The sequence below is a fragment of the Macaca mulatta genome, chromosome 2 (genome assembly GCF_049350105.2).
Source record: "Macaca mulatta isolate MMU2019108-1 chromosome 2, T2T-MMU8v2.0, whole genome shotgun sequence".
NCBI classification, from domain to species: domain Eukaryota; kingdom Metazoa; phylum Chordata; class Mammalia; order Primates; family Cercopithecidae; genus Macaca; species Macaca mulatta.
Window position 1 is genome coordinate 105,749,617 of NC_133407.1, and position 14,779 is coordinate 105,764,395.

A 14,779-nucleotide genomic window follows, 5' to 3' on the forward strand; every position below is an offset into this window, starting at 1 on the left:
AGCCTGCACTGAGCAAGAGATGTGGAAATGGTGTGGAGGTTGGGCAAGGGGACCACCAGCAGGGTAGGGTGGAGTGTGCTCGAGACAGCCCCTGCTCCTCTTTGGTTGTCTCTGCCCCCTGCCCAACCAGCACCCCCACCGGCCAGTGCCTTTGGAGATACTGAAAACTTTACCTCCTGGAGAACAGAGAATGGAGGCTGGCATTTGTTGAGTCTTGTTAACATGTCAGTCATAGGGCTAAGGGAATCATATGAATTAGGTCGTTTAATCCTCACAATCGTCCCAACAGTTAACTATTATTGTGATTATTATGCACATTTCATGAAGAAACAATTATGGCTTAGGAATGACTTGTCTAATCAAGGCAGATGACAGGGTTAGGGTTCCATTCCAGAAGTCGTGCTCTCAGCCCCTGCTACCTGCTCTCAGGAGCCAAGGTGCTGCTCCATGTGATATTCTGGGCACGCTGCTGCTTCTTCTCTTTGTCCTTTGCTCCAGTGGATTTCTTTCTACTTATTTATCCTGAAATTTGTTGAGTTCCCTGAATCTGTCAATCAGATACGTTCATTATTTCTGAGACAGTCTCAGGCACTGTCACCTCACTACAACCTCCGTGTCTCAATGTCTCATATTTCTCATGTCTGTATCTCTGGACCGCATCCTGGATCATTTCTTCAGGTCTATCTGGCAGCTCAGGAATTCTCTCTTCAGGAATGTTAAATCCGCGGTTAAATCCATGAATTGAGTTTTCCATTTCATTAATTTGTGGGGGGTTTTCGTTTTTTGTTTTTTGGGTTTTTGTTTGGTTTGGTTTTTATTTGATACAGGGTCTCACTCTGTCACCCAGGCTGGAGTGTAGTGGTACAGTCTCGGCACACTGCAACCTCTGCCTCCTGGGCTCAAGTGATCCTCCCACCTCACCCTCCTGAGTAGCTGGAACTACAAATGTGTGCCACCATGCCTGGCCAATTTTTGTATTTTTTGTAGTGACAGGGTTTTGCCATGTTGCCCAGTCTGGTCTCAAACTCCTAGGCTCAAGCGATCCACTCACCTCAGCCTCCCAAAGTGCTGGGATGGCATGAGCCACCACACCCTGCCTTTGTTTCGTTAATTTGATTGTTCATTATTATACATTTTGTTTAGCTCTTTTTCCAATCTGCTTTTTTACTCTGGTTTTCAACCTTGCTTTATTTTCTAGGAACCACAGTAAACACACATATTTTATCCTGCGACTCATTGTTCCAATATCTGAGGTCTGCCGTGGGTATGATCTTATGTTCTATTTGTTCAGTCTAGCTGGTGGCAAAGACTTACCAGAAGAAACAAAAATTCTTTCTCTGCTGTCACTCGGCACCCAGGTTTAAGACAAGCCATCATCCTCACAGTCCCCAGGGCAGGTACTAGCTCACATTGCATGAATGTAGAGTGCTTTGGAGCCCCACGTTTATGGGGGGTCTCCAGCTGGGTTCCACCTCTCCTCCCCAAAGCATCACAAAGCTGTGCCTTCAAGTCAAAAGCCAGCTATGGTAATGCACTTACCTCTCTGGATTCCACTGTCACTGAATTTTAGGCTGGAGTGTTTTTGTTTTTTTCTCATAAAATTTTTGTGCAGCATTTTTAGTTTTGTTCCACAGAAGGATCAATTTGGTTACCCAGCCTACCACACTATGAGACACAGATGTAGCATCTTACTACCCTGTATAAAAGAAACACCTTACAAAAATAATACCTAGCATCTATTAAATACTTACAGTATGCTACACTCTGGGCTGAGCCTTTTATGTATCATCTTATGTAATCCTCACAGTAACCTTCTCAGCCTCAGTTTATAGGTAAATATATTGAGCTCAGGGAAATTACATGACTTCTCTAAGGTCACAAGCTACAAGAAACCAGTTGCCTTTCTTGAGAGGTTACTGTCCCCAACCACCCTGCTGCCTTGCCTGGGTGATGCTTTATATATATTACTTTGCAAAGAGATTGCCTCTTTTAGATTATTGGAAATGTTTCTCCTTTTGTGTTGCATTTTTATTCTTAAAATACTTTCCAAATGCAAATTTAAACTAAAATATTAACATACACATGTTAAAACTATGTACCCTGAGATTCTTTTATGTTCACAAGATTGGATCATTGTGAGGAGGAAGAAGAAGAGGAGGAGGAGGAGGAAGAAGAAGAGGAGGAAGAGGAAGAAGGAAAAGAAAGAGGGGGTGGGGGAGGAGAGGGAGAGGGAAGAGGAGGAGAAGGAGGAAAAGAAGAAGAACGAAGAAAGAAAGAAAAGAAAGACAAAGAAAGAAAGAAAGAGAAGGAAAGAAAGAAAGAAAGAAAGAAAAAAAGAAAGAAAAGAAAGAAAGAAAGAAAGAAAGAAAGAAAGAAAGAAAGAAAGAAAGAAAGAAAGAAAGAAAGAAAGAAAGAAAGAAAGGAAGGAAGGAAGGAAGGAAGGAAGAAAGAAAAGGGGGAGGATGAGGAGGAGGAGGAAGGTGTACATGAGTGGCACTCCAAATTGGGAGTTATGGATTTTATCATTGGGGAAAATTTTGTTACATCTGGAATCAAAATATAACCAGTGCCTTAGGCTTTTCCATTGCAAGTAATAGGAAACCCAACACAAACTAACTAACTAACAATACAAATTATATAAGTATATATGCATGTATGTGTACATATGTATATGTATGTACATAGATATATACATATACATGTATGTGTGTATATGTGTATATATATACACACATATACATATGTGTATATATATGTACAAACAAACTCAATCCAAAACAGATTTAACATGGCTGGATCCAAGAACTCCAAGTTTTGAGTAATCCCCTCCCCCTATCTCTCTGTTTTCCCTGATGCTAGCTTTATTCTCATGCAGGTTCTTCCTGTGCCTGGGCAAACTTGAGTACCAGAGGACCCAGGATGGCATGCCCCTTTGACTGGCCAGCCTACGTCTCCTGCCCCATACCCCGCCTGCTGCACGTAATCAGCACCATGCCCTGCTTTAATTGGCCAAGTCTTTATCAAATGACGTCTACTGTAACTAAAAATAATAATTCGTTAATTTGCTTGATTTGTTAACAAGTAAAAACTACAGCCCTGAAAATCTCCAATATAACTTAATGAATTCCTTCCAACCACAGTGACAAACTGAAGAATCTGATTTATACTTTCAGTTGAAGACTGAAATTGGGAACTCATTCTGTGAGGGACACAGTGGTGGATCAGGCTCCTATCTTCCAGCTTCCTCACCTGACACAGCAGAGTGCCACCCGCCTTTCTTTAAGCCACCAGATTGCCACCTGACATGAAGGGGGCTGACTATGGTTATCATGAGAAGAGAGTGAAGGATTTCTGGAAACACACTGATGACAAGACCAATGGCCACGCTCTCTGTGTAGAATGAAGGGCCATATCTCTACAGGCCTAGAACACCTATACATTTACAAAGTATCACATGACCACAATTTCTTTGGATCCTTACAACAGTGGACCTAGAGAAAAGCACAGCAGATGCTCTTAGATCCATTTGACAGATGGGGAGAGTTGGCACAAGCAGGACCACAGAGCCACAAGTCGGGGAGCTAGGCCTAGAACCCACAGCCCAAGCCCTGTGCTTGCAGTCATTGAGTCCTTCTCCTCTGCTGATGGGCCCACTCCCTTTGCATCCCCTTGCTACCACCACACACATACACCCCCAGACCCTGGGGCCCTAGGCTTCAGATCAACAGGTACAGGTTCCAGAACTACCCAAGGTCAGGATTATCGGGCGGCAGGGGATTTCCCCGAGGCTCCCCATGTCCAGCCACACAGGCAGCTGCCTTCATTCGTACTCCTAACCTCTTTGGGGTGAGACACAGAGAAGACGAAGTAATTAGGCTACGCGTGCTGATTCCGGCACCAAGGATTAGAAGTGATCACTCAGGCCTAGCCAATCAGTGACAGAGATGGGATAAGACCTCAGCCAGTGGCAGCCCTGGGCCTTGGAGGCTGCAATCACTTGTAAAGGGAGCTATCTCTTCCTGTCATGGCTAACTGTAACGATTTGTGAGCCTGGAGCTGTGATCACTTTTTCCATCATGGAGAAAGGGCCTGCCTGTATGTGAGACCAGTAGAAAGGAAAACAGCAAGAGATGGAGGATAAAGACTGACACCTGATGACATGATGTCAAACCTTTGGATCCCACAAACTAAAGCCAGAAGACTCCTTGTACTTGCCAGTTACTTGGGACAATAAATTCCCATTTTGTGTGGAAGCAGGTTTGAATGAGTTTTCTGTCACTCACAACCAAAGACCCCCGACTGATAACAGTTTTGCTCCCTCCCCAGCCTGTATGAATTACAAAGAGAGAGCTGTGGTTCACATGGAGAAATCTGGAGGACACCCTCTGACCAGGATGTCAGGTAGTGGGAGAGCCTGACCTTATGCGTCCCTGATGTCATGCAGGGGGCATACAACATCACCTTGGGGCATTCTTACCAGAAACATTTAACCTGAGTAATCATGGAGAGACAAACTGCAGAACTGAATTATAAACAGGATGTTCTAAAGACTCACTGTCCACAGGACTCAGGATCGTGAAGAACGGAGGGAGGTGGGAACTATACTTCACTAAGGGAAGCCAAAGTTTCATAATAGCCAAAGACAATTCATAATAAACCTTGACTGAATTATGGATTTAATGCTTAAAAATAGCTATCAAGGACATTTGGGGAACCGCTGAGGGCATCCGAGTATGGACTATGCATTGAGTGGTGCAATTGAAATAAAACTGATATTTTTGGGTTAATTATGGTATTGAGGTTAGGAGGGCAATTGTCCTTATTTTTGGGAGACCCAACTGAAGTGTTTAAGGGTAAAATTTTATTTGTCTGCAAACAAGTGTTTTGCCAAGGTGGCTTGGCAAAAAGGAAGTGTCTGTATATATTGAAAAGAAGAGATACGTGGAAGAGGAGTGCCAAGATGGTCAGCCAGTAAACTTGGCCAGGGGGCAGAGAAGTGCCCATCACACCACCCTTTTAATATGAAAAATAACTGAATTTTTTTAAGGGATTAAAAAAAGAACTGGAGCTCTAAAGTCAGCCAGTCCTAGCTGTACCACCTCCTGGCTGTGCAACCCTGAGCACATATTTGTCTTCTCCAGCTACAACCCCTCCACTGCAAAATGGGGATGATAATGGAATCTACCTCAGAAGCTTGTTGGGGGAATTAACTGAGATAAATATATGTAAAATACTTAACATAGTGCTTGACACATATAAAATGCTCAATATATTATGTTTTAATAACAAAAATAAGAAAAAGGAGGGAAGAGGGAGAAGGAAAGGGGGAAAGGTAGAAGAGGGAGGAGAAAAAGGAGAGGGAGGAGGAGGAGGAGGTGGTGGTAAAGGGGAAGAAGAGGGAGCAAAAGGAGGAACAGAATTTGCTTCCCCTTCCCCTCTCCAACCAGTAGCATTCGGCCACCTCATTTCATGTGACATAATTTGATTATGAAAAGAACAAAAAGAGAAGGAGGACACTGCCAGGAAAGGTGGGCCGGTTTCTTCTAGACAGGACAATCAAAATTAAGGGAAAGACTTTATCTCAAATCTCTCACGGTAAAGTGACTATGTTATGAAAGCCAAACATTTAACGAAGCCTTAAACAAAAGCTGCCTGGTGACCACCACACTGACCTCCTAACTCCAAGATTTTCTGGAAAATACCAGAGGGCAGATTACTGTCAGCTGCAGAACCACTGGCTGCTCAGCTTCCATTCCCCAGGCCTGACATCCCAGAGAAAGACATCAGTCATGAACTTCCTTTGTCCTAAGACCACCAGCAAAGCTCAGGGGACCCCTCCTCATACAAGCAGAGAGCACTTGAATATATAGTAAGTCTGCCTTTAGCTCGAGAATGTGGAAATGCATGCCCAAGGAGGACCCCATCAGCTGTTCCTGCACAGCTTGTTTTTTTAAAAAAAGATCTTTTGTCAGCTGTAATTCAACAGTGAGATAGAGTCGGCTGGTTCAAGTCTCACGTTTCTTACAGAAGTCAGGAGCCCTGAATTGGGGCCCTGCTCAGCCACCTTTGACTTGGGGATGTGCAACCAGCCCTGAATGCTTGAGTCTCACTTGCTGTCACGGGGCTGAAGGCCTTAGCTGGACATCCCAGGAGCCTTCCCCCAACAGATGGATCTACATCTGTTCTGCAGACATCATCAGATACTGAAGTCTATAATTACATTTGTATCTGCATCTGTAACTGTACAATATCTGCAAAAAGTGCCTGGAGACAAGAAAAGATGCTGGCCGGCCTATCCTACAGACACTCAGAAACACCTGAGGTAGAAGGTCCCCTTTAAAGCAATCTAGTTTACACGTTTCAAAATCATTTCTTGCTGTGAAGCCATTGATTAAAAAAAAAAATCAATCTCACACAGAATCTTTTACTACTAGCTTATCCTCCTTGCTTCCTTTCCAAGTGGCCCAGAGGGGCGATATCAGGGCTTGAGGATGGTGTATCCTGTCCAGCTTGCTGTTCACACATGAGCAAAGCAGTCATAGGACCAGAACCAGAATCCAAGGCTTCTGGGTTCCAAAGACAGAGGGTTGGAAATAAATTTTGTTCATGCAGCCAAAGCCGCTCCTCCCTAAAAGAACCCCAAAATTATTTAAGCACAGGGCAGAGATTCCTTAATCTCAAAGAAGGTAGGACCTGTCCCTGGCCTATGGGTGGGTGTATGACCCAGTTCTGGCCAGTAGGATGTAAGGAGAATTGTGTTGGGGAGGGGAACGTCTGGCAATGGTTTCCTCTTCTGTAAGAGAGACAAGAAAGGAGAGGGTCCCTGTTCTAGGCAACCCTGCTTCCTCTTGGAACTCAGCTGCCTGAGGCATGGTGTCTAGAACTGCTGCCACCATTTTTTGACATAAGGAGTCTAAGAATGGCATTGATACCAGTTCAGAGCCTGACATCACTGAGCTCCTGAGCCAATATCAGCAGCTACCTACCTCCAGACTCTTTCTTACGCAAGAAAAGCAAAGCTCTGATGTGTGAGCCCCCTTTGGCCACTATTGTTCCTTGCTACTGAAAGCATTGCTGACTGACTCTAAGGATTTGTGTAAATCTGCAACACATTTATTTTCTAATCTAGGCATTTTTAGCTGTGGTGTTGCTTGCCTAGTTTAAAATATTCTACTGGCATCAGAAATAAAACAGCCCTGCTTCTGTGTACTCACTGAGTGCTTGTCAGAAGCAAAGCCTGTTTGCAGCCTTGAGAAAGACCAGTTAAAGGAGGGAAGGGGAGGTGTTTACCTTTATGAACGCTCTCTTTGTCACCCATGTCAAGACAAAGCCACCCTCAGCTGCCCACAATGCACTGAAATGGAGAGAGACATCAGGCTGTGCCAAGAGACATACTGTGAGGGAGCAGGCAGGGACCCCTCGCCACCCAGAGGTTCCAGCCTGGGGGAGGCAGAAACACAGTGCCCAGTCATGAGGGGCTTATGAGCCCACATCACAAAGGGGATGAGATAAAACAGCAGGCACCACCTTGCCCCAAAGAGACCTCCATGAGGAAAGAAGGCTGAAAGGCACTAAGGAGTCAGGGTCAGGAAAAGAAGGGACATAGCCCCAGACCTATGTGACTATGGTGAGCAACTGTCCCAGTTTATCTGGGCTGAGGGTTACCCAGGACTTCAAAAATGGGAATGTCTTGGTTGTGGAGCCTCTAACAGAAGTTACGTGAATACATGAGATACACCTGAGATAGAGCCCCCGCCTCCTCACCCCTCACACTGCTGTCATGGGGAAAATAAGCAGCTGAGCAAGCCTGGCCCGTGGTTTGGAGGATTCAGGCTGAGTGGTCTTCAATCACTTATGAGGTCTAAGTGAACAGAAGTCAACCAATAAATGAAAGAATGACTCCAACTGGGTAATTACCTATATGTATATGATACTTCTGTTTCTAATATGAAACAGAGTATGATCATCTTCCAGTGACCAAAGTGTAAATTTTATCAACTGACCAACACTGGTGAATCCACCACCTCCATTGCAAGGCCCCATGGGGCAAAGGAAACACATTCGAAAACGTGAATAAAAAAAAAATCACACCCATCTCATGCTTTGGCACTTTCTCCCCAGTGCCAAAGAAGGGCCCATAGGAAGTACCAAGGAGAAGCCACGTGGTGTTGAGAAATAGTGAAACCTTCCCTGCGGTTCAGGCCTTGGGGCCACGGTTTACACAGGTCATTTCATTGCATGCTCCCGAGAGTCCTGAGAAATGGGTACTTGTACCACCCCCCATTTTACAGAGGAAGACCAAAGGTCACACAACTAGTAAGTAATGGCTCCTCCAGACGTCATCCTTTTAAACACACACTTAGCTGCTTTTATGCTCCAGAGACAAGAGATGTGGCGGGGTCCTGACACTGCTTCTTAATAGCCTTGTGACCTAGGACAAGAAATGTCACTCTCCAAACCTCAGTGTCCCTACGTGCAAAATGGGGCTGAAAGTGGTGCTAACCTCTTCAGGTTGTATGTAAAGTTCCTGGTCCACCACAAGGTCTCCATGAATGCCAAGGACAAGGAAGAAGAGCGCGCAGGGGTGCAGAGCAGAGGGGGTATGAGCAGTCCACACTGGCAGGTTGAGGAGGAGCCACTAGGCAGAGGTTGAAGGGTGAGCAGGTCAGCCCAGCAGTTCTCAACCCTGAGTGTACATCAGAGTCACCTAGGGAGTCACACCCTGAACCAACTAGATCTGAATGAACATCTGAGAGTAGGACCCAGACAGTATTCCTACAACTCCCTAGGTGACTCCGATACGCAGCCAGGGTGGAAAGCCACTGTCCTAGCCCTTTGCTACACAACGTGCACACCTTGGAGAAGCACCGGCGTCACCTGAGAGCTTGTTAGAAATGTAGAATCCCAGGCTCCATCCCAGATTGACTGAATCGGAATCTGCATTTAACAAGATCCCTGGGTGATTGGCGTACACACTAAAGTCTAAGCATCCCGGAGATAGCCTTTGAGTCATACAGATAAGGAAAATAAGCAAAATGCCAGGCAGGCTTTGAACCTGATTAAAATCCAAAGTGCAAGTTGGAGGGGAAATAAGGGGTGGTTATTTACAATGATCGCTCATGGATAACCTTATCTCCTGGCGAACGCAAAGGGCAATGGTGGTAGGTCTCGGTGCGTTTAAACTTCAATGAATCTGTGATTGCAGACATTCAGGAAGTCAGGGATTCTGCTGGCCGCCCAATGTTTGCTCATCCGCCACTGTATCGGCCAGAAGACTACATTATCTGGTGTCAACAATGCACATGCTGGGCCCTGGCCTGGGATTAGCAGAAAAATATCAGCTTGTGTGAGGCTTTGGAATTAACACAAGGAAATAATTCCCGAAGGGCCTTTACTCACCCCGAATGAGCAGATCTCCATCCCTGGGCAAACAGGGGCCACCGAGGCAGGCTCTGAGGAGAGCAGGTGGCAGCCGGCTCCCCAGCGAGGGCACGAGTTTGCCCTCTGTGGATAAAGCGAAAGCCTATCCACAGAGACACGGAGATGCTGGAAGAGACATTCCACACTTAATGGTCTCTTAGAGCAGCAGTTATCAAACTGGGGTGCTGAGTAGGGTAAGAGGAGGGCTTGTGAAAACACAGATTTCTGGGTCCCACCCCCAGAGTTTCTGACTCAACAAATCTGTCCCAGAGCCAACCATTGTAGCCAGGGGCATGGGATGTGCTGATTGGTGCAGCCTTAGGTCACAAGCTCCAACCTTGACAAAGCCTGTTATGGTCCTTAGATATTGTTTCATCTGAAGAGTTGGCAACCTGTATTACACTGTGGACCCAGCCATTAGAGCTTTCTTGGAAGAAAAAGGGATCTGTAACTTCTAGAACCTAAAGAAATGATATAAACAAAATTCTTATCAGTATTTACTATCTCTGATAATCCCAGTGGGCTCATCCTTACTTGATAAAAGTCAGCTTAAGAGCAAATAGTACCTCTTCTATGGAAAGCATTCCAACAGGTGGTTCAAATATGAAGTCTCAGTTTTAAAAAGCAATTGAGTCTGGTTCAACATCCACCTTTATCTCAGAATAGCTAACTCTTTTGGGTCATGGACCCTTTTGATAATCTAATCAAAGCATGGCTCCTCTCCCTGAAAAATGGACATTAACACAAACTTGTAACTACAATTTCAGGGAACCCACAGACCCCTGAATCCCTTCTTTGAACCCACCTCAGAATTTCCTAAATCAGACTAAAATGGAATTCGCTGGTTTTGCTTCCCATCTTTCATTCACACTTCTGATAGCCCCACCCTTTTTTCCTTTAGGATCTACTCACTTTCAACCTCTGGACTCAAGGTTGGAGCATGTGACCTAGGGCTGTGCCAATCAGTGCATCCCATTCCCCTGGCTATAGTGATTAGCTCAGGGATAAGCACATGACCCATTGAGGACCAATAAGCCTTAATGAAAACTAAACAAAGGCCCTTTACTTTTTCCTGTTAACACCAACCAAGAAGTCTGTAGCCACAAAAGCTAGAAGCTGGCAGTTGCCATCTTGGGACCACAGAGGAGAGTCTGTGAAAATGGATTCAACATAAAGTAAGCAGGGCCCTGAAATGAAGAGAGAAACAAGGTCCTGAACACAGCTTTTGAGTTCTTGAGTCCAGTCAGATCTATCCCTGGACAGTTTAGTGAATAAATCCTGTGAGCCCATGTTCAAACCAATTTGAGTCACTTGCAACAGAAAGCACCCTGATAGGTAATTTTAATGCATTCATTCGCTGGATGTTTTGATGGTTCTTCATGCAACTACCAATTAAACACATGGTGTTGCTATGCAAATGTTCTTTATGACCTGAAATTAGCCTTCCACTTTCAGTAAATCCCTTCATTCCTATGGTTAATCCCCAGAATCCATTATAAATAAGTCCCTTTCAATACAAGCTTCCTTCACTCACATGTGCCAATTACGTTTATTATGTACCACAGGATTGCAAATCATGATATCATTGTATTATACTGCATTAAGTGAGTCACATAAATCTGATTAAAGTAGCCTAGCCTGAGGTTTAACTCTCGGAAACAACAACACAAGTATTCTGAAATCAAACAATACAATGTTATAATTGTGATTTAAAAATGCAATTTTAATTGAGAGTATTCTTAGGCCTCAGGGATACATGTGTCATTTTTTCAGACTACAGATTATTGGTTTCTGGCAAGCCAGAGAAGGAAGAAGATTCTGCCAGCCCGATTCAAGGATTAGGGGGATTCCCTATAACCCTGGGGAAAGGGCTGTGCCACAACAGTATTGGTCTCTGCAGCCAGACAGACCTGAAATAAAATCCAGGCTCCTCCACTTATTAACTCATGCCACCTCTGAGTCTCCATTTTCCCATTTAGAAAAAATGGGTGCTAACCTGGCCAACATGATGAAAGAAATTCCATCGCTACCAAAAAATGCAAAAATTAGCCAGGTGTGGTGGTGCACACCTGTAGTCTCAGCTACTCAGGAGGCTGAGGTGGGAGAATCGCTTGAACCGGGGAGGTGGAGGTTGCAGTGAGCTGAGATTGTGCCACTTCACTCCAGCCTGGGTGACAGGGTGAGACCTTGTCTCAAAAAAAAAAAAAAAAAAAAAAGGAAAAAAAAAGAAAAATGGATGCATTAACACCTCTCCTACAAAGGTATTAAGAGAATTTGACAGCCCCTACCTCTCTCCTCCTGCAGAGGTTAGGTTCAGCTCTTTGTCATTCACAAACACAGCTCCCAAAGTACTAGGGAATTGACTTATTGCTTTGAATGTTAGCAAAGGAAAAGACTGAAAAATGTGTCATGCTTACCCTGTACACACTGTTACTCAGGGTAACTAAAAAGTTGAGGGGGAGTTTCCCTTTATAGAAGAATGTTTGCACAAAAATGCAGAAGCAATGATGGAATTAGAACATCACCAGTTTGCAACTGCTAATGAACTAGTGGATTTGGGCACTGAGCATCAACAGCTGCTCACATCCCCAAACAGAGAGTGCTGGACAGTGTATGCCCCCTAATGGAAGCACGCCCATGAAGCAATCTTGCCGAAAAGCATCGAACCAGAATCTGGTCAAGCCTCTATCAAACCACCAATTTCCAAATAACTGCAGGGGACAGAGGAACTTGTTTTATTTCACCATGGAGATGCAATCAACAACATCCAGACCATGGAGGATTCTATAGGGGAACAACCTACTTTCTTCAACATGTAAATTTTTTTAAAAAGAGAGATTGAAAGGGAATCTGCTGATTAAAAGAAATATATCGACTGATTAAAATTCATGAATCTTATTTGGATCTTAATTGAAATGAACCAACTATAAAATAAATGTGAAGTAATCTGAGAAATATGAATGCTGACTATATATAATAAGGAATTATTAAATTTAAAAGAAGTAATGGCTAGTGGGTGGTGGTGGCTTATGACTGTAATCCCAGCACTTTGGGAAGCCGAGGCAGGCAGATCACTTGAGGTCAGGAGTTCGAGGCCAGCCTGGCCAACATGGTGAAACCCCGTCTCTACTAAAAATACAAAAATTAGCTGGGCATGGTGGCGCATGCCTTTAATCCCAGCTACTCAGAAGGCTGAGACGGGAGAATCACTTGAACCCAGGAGGCGGGGGTCACAGTGAGCAGAGATCGTGCCCTTGCACTCCAGCCTGAGAGACAGAGTGAGACTCCATCTCAATAAATAAATAAACTGCAGTAATGGTATTGTGATTATGCTTTTAAAGATAAATATTTATCTTTTTAGATACATACTGAAATGTTTATGAATAAAATTATACACTTTCTGGGATTTGCTGCAGAATAATCTGGGAGGGCATTAGGGGGAGCACATTGATAGGAACTATCACTGAACGTGGTCAATATGTGATACATGTGGGTTCGTAATTTTTTCTCCAAATTGTGTGTATGTTTGAAATATTGCCTAATTAAAAGTTGAAAAATCTCCCAAGCACTGGTGAGTAATGTAGGTTCTATTGAAGATTTGGGAACAGGATGGGGAGCTGGATTGGAAAAGGGAATGTATTCAAATGCTCCCACTGGACATCCTGACCCCTCCCCACACACCTATCTCCTGACCTCCCCCTGCAGTCTAGTGTACTCCACTCAGCTTCCTACCCCACTCAGCAAAACCGAGTCTTCCATGGAGCCCAACCACAGCCCACTAGAGCTTCTCAGGCCTGCCCTCTGGGGCCTCCATTCATCCTGCCACAGTGTCAAAGGGCTACCACAGTGGATATTCAATAAGCATCCACTCTTCTTCCAGATAGCAAAACCCATTTAGGTGTTGTGATCCAATCATGAGCACGTGGGTTGAGGCTCAATAGACCCTAAAAGAAATAAAGGTGGAATTACCAGAAGTATGAAACAACCCAGCTCTTTGTGGGTCTAGTCCAGTGGCTGCAGAATCATTTGGGAGCTTTTTACAAATAAATATTCCAGTGCATGGGTGCAACCGCCTGTGCTTGCACGCACGTGAGCACACACGCGTGCACACACACACACACACACACACACATGCAGAGTCACCCTAATGACTCAGTATTGCTAAGGTAGGGCAGGGTTACCTGTATTGTCTCAAAGTCCCTCCAGGTTCAGCCAGCCTAGTCTGAGCCCAGGGCTTAGAAACTGTTGGCAGGGCCCATAAAATGTAGCAAAACATATGCGGAGAGAGAGAGAAGAGAAATGATCAATTATCTATTGCTCAGAGTCTACAAGGCACAGGTCCAAACCAGGCCCCAGAAAATGAATTCACTGAATGATCAATGCCCCCCAAACTGTGAAACAAAGTATTTACATGGGGTCTAGGACACACAGTGGCAACTTTTTGTTGTAGTGCCCTTCTGCCAGCTGGCCTGTGGGGAGTAGGGGCAAGAGAGGGAATGTTCTTTCCCTGCCATCTGCCCATCAGTCCTGCCCATAGTACCCCCTGGATGGAACCCTGCTCCATTCCCTTCTACCACTCCTCCCTACAGAAAGGTTTGGTCTTCCTGACCCTGTTCTCCAGCTCCCACTGAGCTCCAAACCACAAACATCAACCGGAGAATGGAGAGTGCTGTAGCCACATAACTTCTTCCTGTCTTCAGATTGAGGGAGGTGAGGAGCAGGGGCAGGGTTCACTTCTCTACTCCTCCTCTCTTCTTGTGAAAATATTAGCAATCACCTCCCCCTCTGCTGGGCTCCACGGCTCCCGCATCACCCTGCAGGTATTGCAATTAATTGTGGGCTTTTAGGGGCCCAGACTGTGGCTCAGCCTTCTTTGTGGCCCCCAGCAGGCACACAAGGATTGCATGTTGAATACGTGAGTGGATACTTGCTGAACACATGGGCTGGAATTTAACGTCTTATTCACAGCCCTCACTGAGCAGCGCTGCACTATACACTCTGTGGCACTCAGCTGGCGCCAGCTCAGGCTTCCCCTGATCCTAGCTTGGGGAAGGGAAAGGACTTCTAGCTTGGGCAGTGAAAAGCTTTGCTGTTTTGCTAACAGAGAGGTCATGGGGAGATAAGACATATTCACAAACTTTTCTTCAAAAAATACGTGGCAGCCTCAAAAACAACACTAGAGCACAGTGATGCTAAACATTTCTTCTACTGAGGGCAGGTGTTACTGCCTGGGATTTAATGGCTCTTACAGATAAATAACAAGAATGTAGGAAAAGTGAAAATGACTGCCATGTGGAGAAAGAAACAGGCACCAAGCCCCAAGGGAAAGAATGAAGGCGAGGAAAGCTTGTTTAAAAAG